The sequence below is a fragment of the Corvus moneduloides genome, chromosome 11, assembly GCF_009650955.1.
Source record: "Corvus moneduloides isolate bCorMon1 chromosome 11, bCorMon1.pri, whole genome shotgun sequence".
Classification (NCBI taxonomy): Eukaryota; Metazoa; Chordata; class Aves; order Passeriformes; family Corvidae; genus Corvus; species Corvus moneduloides.
Window position 1 is genome coordinate 5,095,477 of NC_045486.1, and position 16,881 is coordinate 5,112,357.

Genomic DNA, 16,881 nt, shown 5'->3' on the forward strand with positions numbered 1-16,881 from the left:
CTGCAGCACCCAGGATTTTGGGATGGGACACAGAGCAGGAGAGCTGCAGCAGTGCGCCCTAGAGGTGACAGACGTGGGAACATCAGGCACTTGAACGTGTGCCACGAGAGCTACAAATCCTCACAGAATTTTAATTGAAAAAAAAAAAACCAACAACCCAACCCACCACCAAGCCAACTCCCTTTACAGCAAGGGCACAGCAGCTGATTTGCATACCTTAGGGGTACATTTTATAAGCAATGGGAGGTGATTTAGCTGCGTGACTCCCATTGTTGTTAATGGGAGCTGTACAGCTAAATGATGAAGCGTTGAAAATGTGAACTCCTTAATATTTCAGTTGACTTTAATTTTTATTTTTGAGCTAACACAGTTAATTAGACGATATTTTCCTAAGGTATGTCCACAGCAAAGTGCTATTTATGAGCTAACTTAAAAACCCGTTCTGCCAAATAGAAGCATAAACAAATATCTCTCATGCCAAAAAATGCTCTACATCACATGCAAGTACTTTTAACCGTGGCAATAAAAGCTTGTACTGAGTTACTGCTATCTCTAAGATTACTCACTGAATACTAGTGCTAATACAGCTTTTTGCTAGGCTGGCTACATGGGTTTGGAAATGAATACTGGTTCCTTTACCACAAGCAAAGTTTTTCTACTTACTGGGCTCTTATTGCTTATTTCAGAAATCTGCAAAATATATTGCCTGGAGATAAATTTGTGGAATTGTATTGGCATTAGTAATGACACTGATTTAATTTTTATTCTAAACTGATGAATCAATCCCCAGACTCTGCCAGGACCCACGTTCCCAGAGCTGCCTGAGTGTATCAGTATTTCACAGCCAGCTGCTCTGCAATTTGCCCTTTCTTCCCCACATCACTACAACGCCCTAAAACGACCACTTGCTTTCATGGATTTTATTCTTTCCATATCACACTTGACTTCTGCTACTTTTGTCCTCAGCTTATTCCCATCTCCATTCCCCCTTTCTGTACCTGCACCCTCACTCTCTGAAGACATGGATGCAGTATCTCAGTTGAAGATTTTCTTCTTTTCAGTTAGTCCCCCACTGCAGATCAATCATTATTTCCTGTTTTTAAGTGATTTAATTCTCACATTTCAGTTTATCCCATTTCTGACAATAATTTACCTAACAACATCACTCCAGTTCTTTCTGCTGAATTCTGGTCTTGCAATGTGCTGGCATTGTCAGCTTTTACACCCAGTGACACATCAGCAGCAAACTCTACAGGGCTAAACCCAAACACTTTAAAATGTTTCTGATGAGCACTCAGCTCTGGGGTGGGACGCAACTGAAACTCCTTGTGAAATAGTTTTTTACCCCTTTTGGCACAAGCCCAAAGTTTAAACCCTACTCAAGAATATTACCAAATATTTCATACACTTGAGCCCACAAACAACAACAAATAGTTTTCTTTTGTGAACTGCAAATAAAAATGCAAGTAAAAGAGCAAACACCACAAAACTGAGCCATGCAAAGATTTCCAGCAAGACTTCAGGCAATTGAACACGAGTTGTATTCAGCTGAGATGTCAGATCTGAAAACCATCTCAGCGTAGTGCAAATGGCCTGGTTTTTCTTTTTGATTCTTATTGCTTTAGTTTTGTTTATTCTTATGTAACCTGTCAGCAAAACTTACCCTGCTCCTGGACTATTTGTGGTCCCCTGATATCGAGAAGGACAGCTTTGCTTCTGCTCCTGCCTGGTGCAGTTATCGTATCCACCTTCGTTTGCTGGGCTGGAATCCTGTGCCTGTCTGTGTGAGTGGCACTAGTCACATTCAATAACACTTTGCTTGTGCATTTAGGCCTCTCTTCTGCACAGCCTTTACCAGCATGTTTACACGCCTCTAACCAGGGGGATTTAGGTGGGTGCCATTAAATCTGCGCCTGATGTGTTTGTGCAGGAGGTTTACACAGCCCAGGGGTGCTGGGTGTGGGAATGGCTGGGGCTGCAGTGCACACGGAAGGCTACAAATCCGCAGGGAATGTTAATTGAAAAGTTACATCAAATGCACAGCAGGTGGTTGGGACCTGTAGGTTATGGGTGAGTTCGGTCGGGACGGAGACGGAGACGAATGGAGAGATCTCTATAGGCAGGTCTTGGGACACAGTCGGTTTATTGTAAAGGCGTGGGTATAGGGGCACTGCTCAGAGCTGCCAGACTCAGCTCTGAGCAGGCCCAAGAGAGTAAGCAGGTGAGAGAGAGAGAGAGGGTGTAAGAGCAAGAGTGGAAGTAAGAGTAGAAGTGGAAGAGAGGAATAGAGTGGAAGTAAGGAATAGAGGAAAGGAGTGAATAGAAGAGAGAAAAGAAGTGTCTGAAGTCCTGGTTACAATACAATAAATCATCTTCTGTACTGAATATTCTAATTGTCACTAACCAATCTAATACAAGATACAAATCCTATAGCATTTACATACAGCCTATAAGAGTTCTTATATTACCATAAAGTGTTACATCTTAACTTCTAAAAACTACTCTTTGGACCCCTTCTGCTGAGCTAGTAGGGTCTGCTCTGACCCTTGGACCTGCCTGCAAGCAGAGGGTATTGTTCCATCAAGAGGGGATTACTTCAGTGGCCATACCATTGTTTTCTAGTTGTTCAGTAACTAAGACCTGGTATTTCAAAAGTGGCTTTCATTTCGATGTTGCCTGTAGTTTTCATATTCCCAAAATCTTTTGTCAGGCAATCATATTTCCAAGTCTTTCCTGTTTCATCTTCCCCAACAGGGACCGTAATGGTAAAAAATCAGCTCAACCAGAGGCAAGTGAACTCCCCAGCTGCCACTTTGGTAATTGGGGGTCCCTGCAGGGTGGTTGAGGGGTTGCTGAATTAGGGACTGGCAGAGTTGGGGCTGGGAGATGGGGACCAGGCATTGTCCTGGCAAAACTGCACACCCAGGTGACTTACACCTCTACCTTTTCATCAGCTTGTCTTTGGGGTTTGAGGTAAACAGGCTGTGGAGGGGATGGAAGTGTGGCCGTACATGCTATAGGATTTTGACATGACTCAGAGCTGTGGTTGGCCTCAGGGTGTGCTCCTCCTACAACTAAAACTGCAAACTTCTTCCTCTTTGCAGAAGCAGTCGGAGTCCTTCCCTGTTGCTGCCTTCTTCCATCAGCTGGATGGCTGCCACTGCTCACTCTTCCCTCCTGGAGCTTTCCTTCCTCCATTCCCAAAACTTTTAAAAGCAAGCTGCACACCTCTATTTTGTGCACAGCAGAAACAAGTGCTTCCTTCTGCTATTTCCTCTAAAGGAAGAAGTGTTTCATTTCTGAACATGATTTAATTTTGTGTAGCTTTTACCTTTCCCTCCTCTTTTGTCCCCACATTTTTTGACACAAAAATACTGGTTTTCACACAGCTTGTGTAGATTTATTGAGTTCAAGGACTGTGAGATTCTCTGAATCTGAAACTGCCTTGATGTGGAATAGAGGAAATAACTAAGAAACATGCCATGGCCTTTTTCCTCCATTTCCATGCAGCTCTCCTAATAAAGCAGATGAGAGACAGATTTTGCTTACAGCATTCATAGTTGTCACAGTGCTCCTAACCCTCTTCCTGCTCCCCCTCCCTGCCCAGGAGCTGTAAGCAAGGACACAAGAGTCACATCAGAGGCCAGCAACGCTTGTACCTGATGCTGCATTTCCAGCTTGCTCTGTGCCTTCCTGTCTAAGGTGTCAGATTCCTGCTAGAAGTATTTGTAAACAAAGCCCAAGAAAACTCCTAACTTTGCCTGGAGTAGTGCAGCATGAGTGTTACAGTCATGGAGTGAAAGCCTCTAGGAGGAGCACAGATGTATTTGTCACCTACCCCACGGCACTGAGCTGTGAGCAGGGGGCCAGCAGCATTCAGCTGCTCTGTGTGCACACACCCCACACCTTTCCTTCTCTTTATCAGTGTCTAGTTAAAATCTAGTAAGCCTGAACAAAAAGAGCCATACTTGTTGAAGGCAAATAAGTAAATTAGTAAATTTACTTAAAAAAATTTACTTAAAAAAAAGAAGTAAATAAGGATGTGTTGGAAAATGAGTATGAATGAATTTTAGCCACATGATGAAAAAGAATACACATGGAGTGGCTGAATTCTTGGAAAATTCTCAGGTGTTATTTGATAGCAAATGGTAAAAAATGACAGATCATAGCAATGACATCAAGATGACATTTTTCAACCCAGAATTAATCCAGAAGTGGTCCAGTCAGTATTTTCTCTGTATGTGACACTCCAGTTGATAGTACTGGGTTATATTAATATTGCTTTTCGTGGAAGCATTTATGACTTTAAAAGTGCCACTTGATAGCCTGCAACTAGGGTTTCCCTGGAAATGCCTTCATATAATAATTTAGATATATTTGATATTAAAAAGTTTAGCCTCTGTTTGGAAATAGGGGCAGGAAAACACTTGTTTCCTAGTGCCAATTGTCTGAACAAACAACTGCACCTCTTGCAACCACCACCACAGCACAGATCTGTCTCTGCATTACTGGGCTACCAACACAACACTTTTAATCACATTTTGACTAAAACTAACTGCTTAACTTAAATGCAGAATGGGAAGGAGTTTCATAATTGCCTTGATGTTTTTGGTATTCTGCTCAGGTAAAATAACTTTGGGTTTGGTGGTCACAGTGCCTTGAGCTACACATAGCAGCATTTTCCAAGTAGTTTGAGATCAACCATGCTTTTAAAGCTGATACCTTCCATCCAGCAGCATAAGCCCATCTCACCTCCTTGCGGTCCCTGGGAGCTTGATGTGCTTTGGGAGTGAGGGTGTGGGGAGGGCTCTGGGCTCCAGCCCGCAGCGAGAGTGGAGGCGGCTGCCTGCTGGGTAATGGCCTCAGCTGGGCCATTCTGGACACGGCCCAGGGACCTCACACACTTATGGCCACCACCAGAAGCACCCACAGAAAGTGATAAGTGTTATAGTGCAGCATAATCCGCTCTTCAGCCTCAAAGAGAAAGATAGGATCATACTGCCTTCCATTCTCAGATAATAACCATTGCATGGAGGCAGTTACAAGACCTATTTATAGGGATGGTTTTAGCTGCCATCTTTATCCTTAACAGGAAGGGACTGATGCTTTGGACTGGTGGCAACTTTATGCTACTCACCCATCGCCATATCTTTTTATCTGAATGTGTACTATGTGGTTATGTTTCCATTTGGATGACTTTCACATTCTTTAGATGGCAAATGTTTTCTGAAAAATGATAAAGAAGAAGAGGTTCAGGTAGAAACTGAACTGAAAACAGGTTGGGATTCTGTGATGAATGACCCACCTAGGCCTTGTTTGCCTGTGCCTGGAAATTTGGGAGAGGTTTATGATGAGCTGTTTGTGTAACCAAGCTATGCAAACTAGTAAAAACAAGTCATGTGTAAGAGAGAGGGAACATTGACTGCTTTGACAACTGCTTTGCCATTGCTAAGGAAACTGCTCCCTTGGTAACCATGGTCAGTACATCTGTCTTGTTTTATCTCCAATTCTCACATAGACACCATCATGGAAAGAATATTAACACAACCAAAACACAAACATTTCAGAAAAGCACAAGGCCTGTATTAATTTATTCACTAAAAAGTTTAAGAGAGATTCTGCTTTGGTGTTGATTATGGCTTTGCCTTTCCTGAGATGTGCTCCTTAAATATTAACTTATGCAAAGTAACAATTTATTCTTTTGTTCTGCTTTGTACTTCTTTAAAATGTGATACTTATTTTCTTTTAGCTCTCCTAATTTACCTAATGCAATTGGGCTTTACAATAGGAAAGCCTGAAGGCTGAGAAAGCTTTTGCATCTGTCAAAATAAGAGTTTATGTTCTTTTGCTAAGGAAAAAACTCTTACTGACTTGAGCAGAGTAGGACAAATGGAAGTCCTAATCTGAAGAACAACAAACTTTTAAGATGTCTCTGAACTTTTTGAGCTGGAACCACATGACTTCAGAAAGATCTTTCTTGCCACTCCTGCTTAAATCCCTTAACAAGGAAGAAAATCAGAAATGTCCACAGGAAAATCTGAGAAGAAATCCTGGATGTAGTTTTTGCCACTTTTTAGTGAAATCAGGATATTTGTCAGTACCTACCAGTAAATCAGATTTGAAATGTTTATGGAAGTACAACTTTACACAAAAGAATAATGTTTACATCCACAAAAATCCCAAATCTGTTGAAGCAAAAGAAATAAGCCTGGTACACAGGATGCAAAGATTCCCCATGGCTTTCTATCCATAGCATCAGGCACAAATGAACACCCTTTGGGTCATGTATTGCCTCAGTTCTAAGATATCCTGTACTCAGGTGCTAGAAGCACCAGAGGTAGTCAGGTTTCTCAGTAACTTTAGAAGAGCAGAATTTTCCTCTTCTCATAAAGGAGGGGAAAAAAGCTTGGATGAAAGAGGAGATAAGAGCTTATAAGTAAATTTGAAAGTGTCTGCTCTCAAGGTGGACATGGTGACTGCATGAAACAGGGATTTCATGCCATATACATTCCTCCAAAAATGACAAATCTGATGCCTTAAATGCCAGAAATGTGGTTTGTGCATTTACTGAGAGTGCACGTAGAGCAACAGCAAACTCCTCTTTGGTAAGGACAAAACAACCATCCCAACTAAGACCAAGAACTTCTCCAGCCTTGTGTCCTCTCTCTAGCAGCAGCCAGCAGGGAAATCACAGTGGTACCTCTCCATATACTCTGCCAGTGTCCCAGTAAAAGAAAGGGATGTTTCCAACACAGTACATCAAGGAGTACAGGAATATCCAGGGACTTCAGCGACTGACTGGTAGAAGATTTTGGTCTGATTTTAAGAACAGTGCAGAGGCAGCAAACCATGGCCTCTCATGGTGGTATAAGCATGCTGGCACCCCACTGTGCATGTCACATCATTTGTGGTGGGAATGAGCTCTGAGGGAAGAGTTACTCTCAGCTTCTTTCTTTTGACTTATCTGTTGATGATAATATGATCTAGCAATTACTTAGCTTTGGCTAACACAGTTCAGCATCCGCTCCTATAGCATGGATGTTACAGTATCATCAACAGCAAACCTTCCTTTCACATTAGCTCTGTATGTGTGAAGCATCCTGCCTTCATACCTGTCCTTTTAACAAAGGAAATGCAGTGAGAACTATTGTTCTGCCCATTGCAGAAGCTTTGGGACACTGGCAATGCAAACATCCTTTTACAATTCTGTCATGCATCCTGACCTTTCATTTTTACTGGAAGTCTTTGCAGATGCTTTGTTTACCCAGTCCCATTTACCATAAACAACACAGCAATTGGCACTCCCGAGATGTTTGGTTTAACTTTATCCAGAAGCCAGAACCAGTTGCACCACTACCACTGGTGCAAGGGAGTTGCCATGAGTCATTTCTCCTAATTCTTTCCCTCTCACGTCTCCAGCTCCAGTGGCACACCCATGAGACCTGTGCTTCACTTCCCCTGTATGCAAAGTGAGTGACACAGCACCTCATCCCTCCCAGGAGCAGAGTGGGACCACATGGATTTTATGCCCCTGGATATTATCAGGGAGCAGTGAGTGGGGTCTGTGCTCTCCCTAGGGGAGAAACTCCAACAGGAACATCATGCCCCACTGCTGTGGTAGGGTGGCAGCCACCATGAACCACAGCCCCTTTCTCCAGTATCTGAGTGAGAGGAGCAGGCAGACCTGCAGATGGGGGCCAGGTCCAATCAGAAGTCCAGGTAATAAAGCAGCATCAGAGGGAAGTCAAGCTGGAAGTCAGTGCATGGTCAGGATGAGTGGGTTGATCACTCAGCTGAAGACCAGCTCAGCTCACGAAAAGCACCAAATTTTCTTGGCTGAGCTTAAATGGGCTCCTAGGCCTGCTGGAGTGGGTGGAGGCACCAGGCGAGGCTGGTCAGGGTCATTAAGACTTACCAGTACCTTCAGGTTCCCAAAAAATATCACAACAGCAGGAGTCAGCTAAATAAAGATATTTACAAAGCAACTGACACCTCGACACTTTCCCCAGCTGAAATGCTAAGGAAACTCTGCTGACAATTTTCTTCTCATAGCTACTCCAGAAAGCAGGGCTAAGGCATGACAATGAGGAAGATAGGTTTTTCCTTTTATTAAAAAAAAAAAATCCAACTACATTACTGTGGAAAATTGAAATGTAATTACCCTGACAGATATAAAGATCAGTGTACACAAGTATATTTAAGCTTTTGCAGAAGACCACACTTTGGGAAGCTTGTTCTAGCCTGTCTCTAGGTTTGCATATATGTGAAGTCCCTCGAGTTTGGATCCAGGCAGTGGAAAACAGAGCAGCACAACACTTAGTTTAGCAGCACATGCTCTGAAGCGTACTAAGTACTGCCTCTGCATGCTGCTGAACCTCCTCACCAGTCACTTGCTGTGGGATAGCTCTGGGATTAGGGAGGCGAGGGCTGACATGTGAAATCTGTGCCACTTACTTAACTGCTCTGTCACAATGAATTGGGCTGCTCTGCCTGTGCTAGCCTGGAGAAACAAGTGGCAGGGCCTTGGCTGGCATATGCTGACGGAATAGGGAGAGAGCCTGTCCCTCCGTGTGGCAGGGTGACAAAGCCTCCAGGGGAGGCACAGGGCTCTGCTCTGGTCTCTTCGTGTCAGCCGAGGACCTTCTCAAACTGGTCTCTGAAGGCTGATGCTCCCACTCAGTCCAGAGCGCGGGAGCCCTTGGGTAGTGTGGTGCCAAGGCTGCTTTGAACCAGCTGGTCTGGTTCTGAGGGGGCCTGAATGATGGCTGAGATGACAGGCTGGCTGGACAAGGCCTCACCAGAAAGTAGGGCAGCAAAACTTTCTAATTAAGATAAAAATACCTTTGTAGTCTTTGTAGTGAAGGGGAGCCGTGGCACTCAATCTGAATGTTTCTGTCCAAAGAATGAGCAAGAAAGAGCTTTCTTAGATCCTTTACCTTTGCTTTAAAGAGACAAGAGATCATCTGACAGCAGGTTTGTTAGGCTCACCTTCCAATAACGAGGCTGTTGTAGGAGCTGCCTGCACTCTCACAGCTGAGCCTGCACAGCCCTGCAGCCAGAGCTCCCACTACCTCCACAGGCACACTGCCCTCTCTCCAGACAAGAAGATCCTCTTCTAAAACAGGAAAACATCACAACGAAAAGCAAAATGGGCTGTAGCCCTGCTAAGAAGAGCTTGTTCCCAAATCTTTCCTGGACCCACGCACGATTCATTCCAAGACGTTGATAGGCACCTCAGGAGCCAGGCTGTGCCTCGTGGTCAGGAACCCTCCCGAGCTGGCTGGCAAAGAAAATGTCCCTGAGCATGATGGGGAGCAGGAATGGTTTGATGAACCTCTGAAGATGTAATAAAAAGAGCACAAAACAAGTTTGGAAGGGACATGAAGATCATTGTCAGTTTGAAGGAGTTTGCCCTTGAGACCCATGGAGAGCACATCAGCTGGCTCCAGCTCACATGTTTTCTCCAGCACTCCAGAAAAAAAGAGGCAAAGTACAGTATGTACTTGTCTGCTGAGACATTTAGATTGGCTACTGACACTCTGCAAATGTTTATAAAGAAAACAAAATGTGGATGATAGCCATTTTCATTAAACTGTGCAGATTCAGTTCACCCCGAATCACAAGATCCCTGAGCCATTTTCTTGCCCTTTTGGAGACATCTACTTCCCAACAGCGCTGAGGCTGTGTGGCTCTTGCTGATGTTTTCTTACTTGATGGGTCTGGTGCTGCAGGGGGAGGCATTGCCAGGGCCAGGTATCTGCTCCGTATCTGCAAGGCCTTGGCCCTGTCACCTCGGGTTGATTTTAATCAAGTCAAAGCCAAGAGGCGGAAAAAGACAAAATTAAAACTTCAAGCCTTACCTGTCCAAGGCAGAGTTCCCTCTTGCGCACCATGTAAAATTGTCAAAAAAGCTTGGTGGCTGGTTCCTTGAGTGCAGGGAGGCTTGAGAGCTTCCTTTGGGCCAGGCAGCACATCCTCTCTCAGAAGCAGGAGCGCGGATTTTTGATGATGTTCCAGGGATGTTTCCAAGCTCTGCCACTTGCTGCACCTCAGCATGCAGTCGCATTTATGCCCGTCAAGTATGAGAATTCCGTGCTGAGTTATATACACCGTGACCACGACAGAGCCTTCAAAAACATGGGGACTGCAGTTCTGGAACCATTGCTCCCTGTAACCACTCCCCTGCCTCCAACATGGGTGACTCCGCCAGCCTTGGGGTGAAGGAACTGACAATACTGTTGAGAGCAGAGACATAATTTCATGTGCAGCCTGGTCATTCTATTTACTGAAATAATCTGTCCCCAGGAACTAATTTGGCTCATTGTGGGTGGGTGCTGTCTATCTCTCCCGACTTGTCTCTTGCTGAGCTTGTGAACAGCCAGTCTGCAAACTATGGCCTGAAACACACTGGCACCTGGGTCAAAATGTCCTGTTGAACTGTGGGACAGAAGGAAATGCCCCAGGGTGCCTTTGCCCATCAACAACATCCTTCTGCAGCAGTGCAAAAATCAGGGTGGGCCATGACATAAGCTCATTTCTCCCTTCTTGCACCAGTTACACCATGGTACAAACCATCCATCAAGGTATGAAGCACTCCCAAACATGCTTGTATGGTAGGACTTTGTATCTACTGTACGCAGATGGGACAGAGTGTCCCCTCTCCTCACTGGGACATTTGCTAAACCCATTTTCCTTCTGCCTTCTTGTCATTTCCTTGTCTTGACGCCTGTGTATGTGATGTGTGTGTATGTTCTACATGCAGGAACCCTCATTTGAAGCCAAAAATGGTGTTGCCTTTGTATCATGGTGTCCCAAGCAGCCACATATCCCACCCTCTCTGCAGACTCGGGCCAAAAAAGTTTGCTTCCCTTTCGGCGCTGCAGTGCTTTTGGATGTCAGAACCAGCGTCAGCCCTCTTCAGGGACCAGAGCAACTGCTGTGAATTTAAAACAAATATTTTTCATCTTAAATGCCATGGCAGGTCAGCTAAACAGAAAAGAATAGTTGGTAGCAGGGTTGAAACGACAGCGGGGTGGAGTGTTTACAGCTCCATCAACAGCTCGGTGTTAATGAACTGAGTCCGAAAATTACCTCTCTATTGATGGAGGCATGGATGGAGCACAGAGATGAGAAAGATAGTGATTGCCTCCAGCTGCAGGCAGAACTTGGAGAGTGTTTATTTATCACTTGGAATTGAATGATTTTTTTGGAGAGGGCAGTAAAATTCTGAAAAGCGCAGTCATGCAGCTGCCTGCAGCCTGGCACTTGTGTCAGCCGTGCAGCTCCAGCTCTGGGGGTGCAGGATTTCATCCTGTCCAGGGAGCATCTCTCTGGGCATGACAAGGAAAAGCCTCAACTGTGGTCAGCCCTTTGCTCTGTGTGTGTGTGTGTGTGCGTGTGTAACAAGGTGTGGTTTTTAACCAAAAGTGCCAGGCAGGGAAAATATGGCTGCTTTATACTGACTGACTGTAAAAGGACTGCAAATACATCAATGGAATAATGTCTCCTGCATTGCAACTGCTGTAGCTAATGGGAATGTTATCATGGAAGGTGTTATTTTTGACCCCGATTTCTCCCTTTGCTTTGATTTCTAAAGGAGGCGTTGATAGTTCTACAGCTGAGCAAAATGGTCAAGGAAAGATGTCAGCAGATCCTCTGTTTGAACTTCCAATGCACCAGTAATCCAGATGGGAAGCTCTTCCAGGATAGCCTCTTTTTTGCCAATTCAAATTTTGGGGAATATCCCCAGCACAGTTTCTTCTGTCCAACACAGCCATTGTTTTTGAGGGATTTTCGCACAGCATCTCTCTACAGAGGAGCTTTAATACTTTGAATTGTGCTGTGAATAAGGGCTGATGTGTTCAAGGTGTGTGGCCTGGTGCCACATGAGCAGTCCAAGCACATCAGCACTCAGCACTGCCCTTTGTCTCTGCTTGTGATTTCTGAGGATAGTTTGCTGTGGTTGAGGCATTTCCATAGGTCAAGAGAGAGGACACCCCAAGAAATTCCACTCTTCACCTATTAGTAAAATTAATTTATAATTTCTTTCATAAATTTGGGCTAGTAAATGGATTATTTTGTTGGTGTTTTGTGTTTGAGGATGAGGGCTGCATCAACCACCAGCGTTTTTTTGTCCCTGGAGGAAAAGAATTTATTTTAAACAGCACTTTCTACTTATATAGAATCGCAGAACAATTTAGGTTGGAAAAGAGCTTTTAAATCATCAAGTCCAGCCATTCACCCAGCACTGCCAAGTCTGGTTAAACCTCCTACAATTAGCCTTGGCCATTTGATCCAGCCTGTCCAGATCCCTCTGCAGAGCCTTCCTGCCCTCCAGCAGATCAATATCCCCACCCAACGTGGTGTCATCTGCAAACTGACTGAGGGTGCCCTCAATCCCCTCATCCACATCAACAATAAAGATATTAAACAGGCCTGGCTCCTTCTGACCCTTCTTTTAAATGGGTGTCACATTTGCTCACTTCCAGCCAGCTGGGACCTCCCCAGTTAGCCAGCACGGCTGGTAAATGATGGAAAATTCAAAGTATATATTTAAACACAAACAACAGAAATAGTTCTAAATGCTTGAAACGTGCTTTTAAACAATTTAGCAATGCAGAGTAAGTATACCCTGTTGAAGGCAGCCTACAGAAATGTTAACATCCTCTCAAGGTAAATCAAGTAATGGACTGTTGGCCTATTTTTCAAACCGCTTCTCCTCAGTATCTTGACATTTGATAGGATTATCTATTACTGTTGGATTTTGGTTGACTCTCTGGTATGCCTGAGAAGATTGTCATCTTGTGATTTAAAGATAATAGAGCCAAGCATGTGAAACTGCACACAGAGAATAAACCTTTGACTCAGAACAGAGTATTTTGTTAAAAAAAAAAAAAAAAAAAAGGACAACTTTGTCTTGAGCTCAGTTTGATACACTGGCAGTTAATGAAATTATCCAGCAATAACTTTCCATTCTAAATATTGCTGTGCTATTTTTAAAAGGCTCCTATGGCACGCCACGCAGGGCGGCCCGAGCTAACAATACCAGATATTTGAAGAGGGTGAGTGTGATTAAAGACTTGTGACAATAGCTAATGTAAGCTTTAACTAAAAATGTCAACTCCATTTGTTTTCAGCTTTAAAGAGTTTCTGGATCACAATGTGCAGGTAGGAGTTCTAACAATTTCAAGATTACACTTGACCTAGTAGAAAAGATGATCATGTAAAAAGTGACATGAACTGGGACTCCGTGTGCGCACGTGTGGATCCGTGTGCCTGTGTATAAATATGTCAACACTGGAAAAGAGCCTCACAGTTTTTCAAAATATGCAACACCTATTTTTATTATAAAGCTTCACAACTGGCGATTAAAAAAAAATTGAATGAGCTAGAGTGGGCTTTTTATTACACATGGCTTTATTTCTTTGAATTTCAAAATTACCTAGCATGCATTTTCAACTTTGGAACAATTTGCAGGCTGTTTTCATTTCTATTTAAAAGGGCTAAACACTGAGAATGTGCCTCTGCTTTGCATTCTAATTGCGTGTAACTGATTTGCACAGCAGAACAAAAACCTAATTTTCAGATTAAGAATCATGCGCTAAGAAATAATTATTGTTTTACGAGAAAAAAAGGTTTTCCACATTTTTCCCCCTTGCCCAATTTATGAGAACTGTTTGCCAGTTTGCAGGTTGCCAGCCTTCCCAGAACACCAACTATTACTCTTTAGGGACTGCAAAAAGGTAGACAGAGACACGAGGCATGCAACTGTTTTGACTGCATTCTTTTGCTTGCAACATAACACTTGCTTTTTATTATTTTATCTTCAACAATCAAGGGGTGACTAAATGGTTGCAGGTGGTGATGAAAATAAAAGCCATCCATCATTATTTATTAGGCATGAAAAAGATACACAATAATGTAATTTAATCCCGGAGCAGACAATTATTTCCACATATTGATAATACAACGTGAAAACTGTCATGAATCCTAATGTGATGTTCGCCTTTATTGGTGAACCACTAGTAGCAATGCAAATAATGAAATTGTATCAAAAAGAATAAAAAAGTAAGTATTTGCATATACCAATAGTGTCATAGAGAAAAACACATCATTACTAACTTTGGAAAATATAATCGTAGTTTGTATGTTACTTTGGCTTTGAAGTTTGCAAATGCAGGTGCAAAGTGTTCCTCTAAGTAAATATTTTATTGATTTCTGCATCATCAAAATCATTTCACAGGTTTTGATAAGGGAACTTTAAAGCCATGAACATGCAGCTGTATAATCAGCACCTCTTTACAGAGACCTGCAGATCTCCCTGCTAATCTATTCACATATTTGTGCACGACACTTCCTCCATTAAAAATAATTTAAGAAATATCTTTGCTCCATCTGGGCCTGATTGAAAGCCCATTGAAGTCATCAGAAAGACTTGCATTGATTTTGGTGGGCGTCAGACAGAAGCCCTTTGTGGCTGCTTTCTATAAATAAAGTTGGCCTCCAGTTTGGGCAGAGCAGCTCTCACAAATGTATTCAGACCGATGACATTCACCCCTGGGCAGATGTGAGCATGTGCCACTTAATGCCCACTTATGTCTCATTTTGAAGGCCCTTTTGGATGGACAAAAATATACATATTTTTATAAATAGGCAACTATACATGCAAAGTATATCTGCAACTGCACAGCTAATTTACATTTGAATTACCATATCTGGGCATGCAAATCAGGTAATTACTTACTCACATATAACTGGCCATTTGCATGCACAAATACCTATTATATGCATTCAAGTCACAGTAATGTGTCTGCAGCACTTAGCTGTATCTCAAGAGAAACTGCAGCAAGGAAGAGGTTTACATTATCTCTTATGGACATGGTGTCTTCTAGACTGATGTAAGTGATATTTGAAATCATTAGGGGATCTGTAAACTTCCTACATGTGCTGTCCCTTAAACTGAAGTCTCTTAGGCTCAAGCCTGTAAGAGGCTGGAGCACTTGTGGCAGCAAAACCATTAAAAATTAGATACAATTAGGAGGAGTCTCTGACTGTGGAAACAGACCTTGAAATGGTAAAATTGCACCCTGAAAACATTCCTGAAACCACGACAGCTTTTCTGTTGCCCAGAGAAGCTGTGGTTGCCTCATCCCTGGAAATGTGCAGGGCCAGGTTGGATGGGGCACTGAAAAACCTGATCTACTGAGTGGCATCCCTCCCCATGGCAGGGTTGGAATAAGATGATCTTTAAGGTCCTTTCCAACCCAAACCATTCTAGGATTCTATGATTTACAGAGAGGGAAAGATGTTGAGCACATTGTGGGCAAGTCACACAGACTGGGACCCGACAGAGAGCTGGGGGGGAAGGGATGGTGTCCCTGCTCAGTCTTTCCTAAGCTTGGGAGCGGCTGATTTACTCCAGCACCTGACTCCCATCAATCTCACCCGCTACCACTCCACATTTAGGAAGGAGATGCAGAGTGTATTTTCCCAGAGGCGGGAGAGGGAGAGGGGCATCAGCTGGTCTGAGCATCACCTGAAATGTAGCAGCAGCAGCAGCAGCAGCTGTTTCTTTGGAGAGTGCATGGATTGGAGGCAGTGGCACCACCCAGGCTGGAGGGGCACCCCCATCCAAGGGGAGAGGGTCCAAGCATGACTCCACTACCCCAGGCAGGCAGGTGCTGTGGCAGGGAAGGAGCACAGGAGTTGAGTAGTTGCACTTTCACTTTTGCCTTGTTTTTAGGCTGTTGGGAGAAGGACAAGTGGGCTTGAAAAAAAAATACAATGTGAGTTGTTTTTCTCTATTAATCAGTGCTCTTTTTTTTTTTTTTTTCCAGCTGCCTGGCTTCATTACATTTGTTTGTCTTTCCCTCCAACTGAGCAGTGGGATCTGATTTTCCTGAATTTGGCTGAAGAGACAAATTAAAGTCTTCTTTGTTTATAATCAAAGCAGGAGTGATTATTTGAACATTTTGAAGGAATCACATAGCATTTTAAGAGTCTGTAAAAAGACAAGAAAGGTGGTGGGAAGTCATCAGATGCTATTTTCTTTAAAACTGCATGGATGGTTTTAACAGAGTCAACCCATGACGTCTGTAGAGTTTCACCAAATGGCCTGGGAACTGATGGCAAATTTGTGAAAACATGCTGGAAATGTTTTGTTGATATTCCTGCTGACATTAGGGGCAGATCCTGCATGTCACCACAAATATTTGGCAGTGGAGGAAACCAGAGATTTTGTTCAGCTCTGTTTGGAATCAGATAGCAAATTGATCTTGGAGACTCTCCCTGGAACTCTTCATATTTTTGGAAAACAAAAGATTTTCAGAGGAAGCCCTGTTTTTATTATGCATGAGATTGTTATGGGAGGAGAAAAGGGAGTCTGTGACTTACACAAAAGAAGAGGGGAATCGGAGCTTTTGCTGGAATTGAACAGATTATTCCTGGCCTTAGCTTTGTGTACTTTTCCCTAGGAACATGGATTTTTATGTGAGAAAAGATTATTTCTGAATTATTTATTTATTTATTTATTATTCTGTCGCCTGTGCCTTGTACAATGGGAGATCAGTTACCTGTGGGGTCAGTAAATGGTCCTAATGGGAGCTGAGGGAAGGGAGCACGCCCAGAGCACGCCACAGTGTTGGGAAACACTGCTGTGATGGGATAGGAATCATGGACAGCTAAGATGGGACACATGGGCCTTTCTGGCAGTGCTCACCCACTCTCGTCTCCTGTGCTCTGCTCTTGCTCCAAGTGGATGATGAGGCACAGAGTGTCCTGACTGCTCCTTTTGATCCACTATCTACATGACCTGGATGAAATCCCAGACCCAAAGAGTTTTTCCCTTAACTCCATCCAACATTTCACCCCCTCTTCCAGTAA

The 16,881-nt window shown here is 43.5% G+C and overlaps 1 long non-coding RNA gene across 1 annotated transcript in view; it reads right to left on the reverse strand.

Moving 5' to 3' along the window:
• Nucleotides 1-1,906, reverse strand: part of LOC116449571 — a 21,213-nt gene extending 19,307 nt beyond the window's left edge. The window contains exon 1 of the long non-coding RNA XR_004242444.1: nucleotides 1,664-1,906. This is a non-coding gene — a long non-coding RNA (uncharacterized LOC116449571). The remainder of the gene's footprint in view (nucleotides 1-1,663) is intronic.
• Between the last annotated feature and the right edge of the window lie 14,975 nt (nucleotides 1,907-16,881).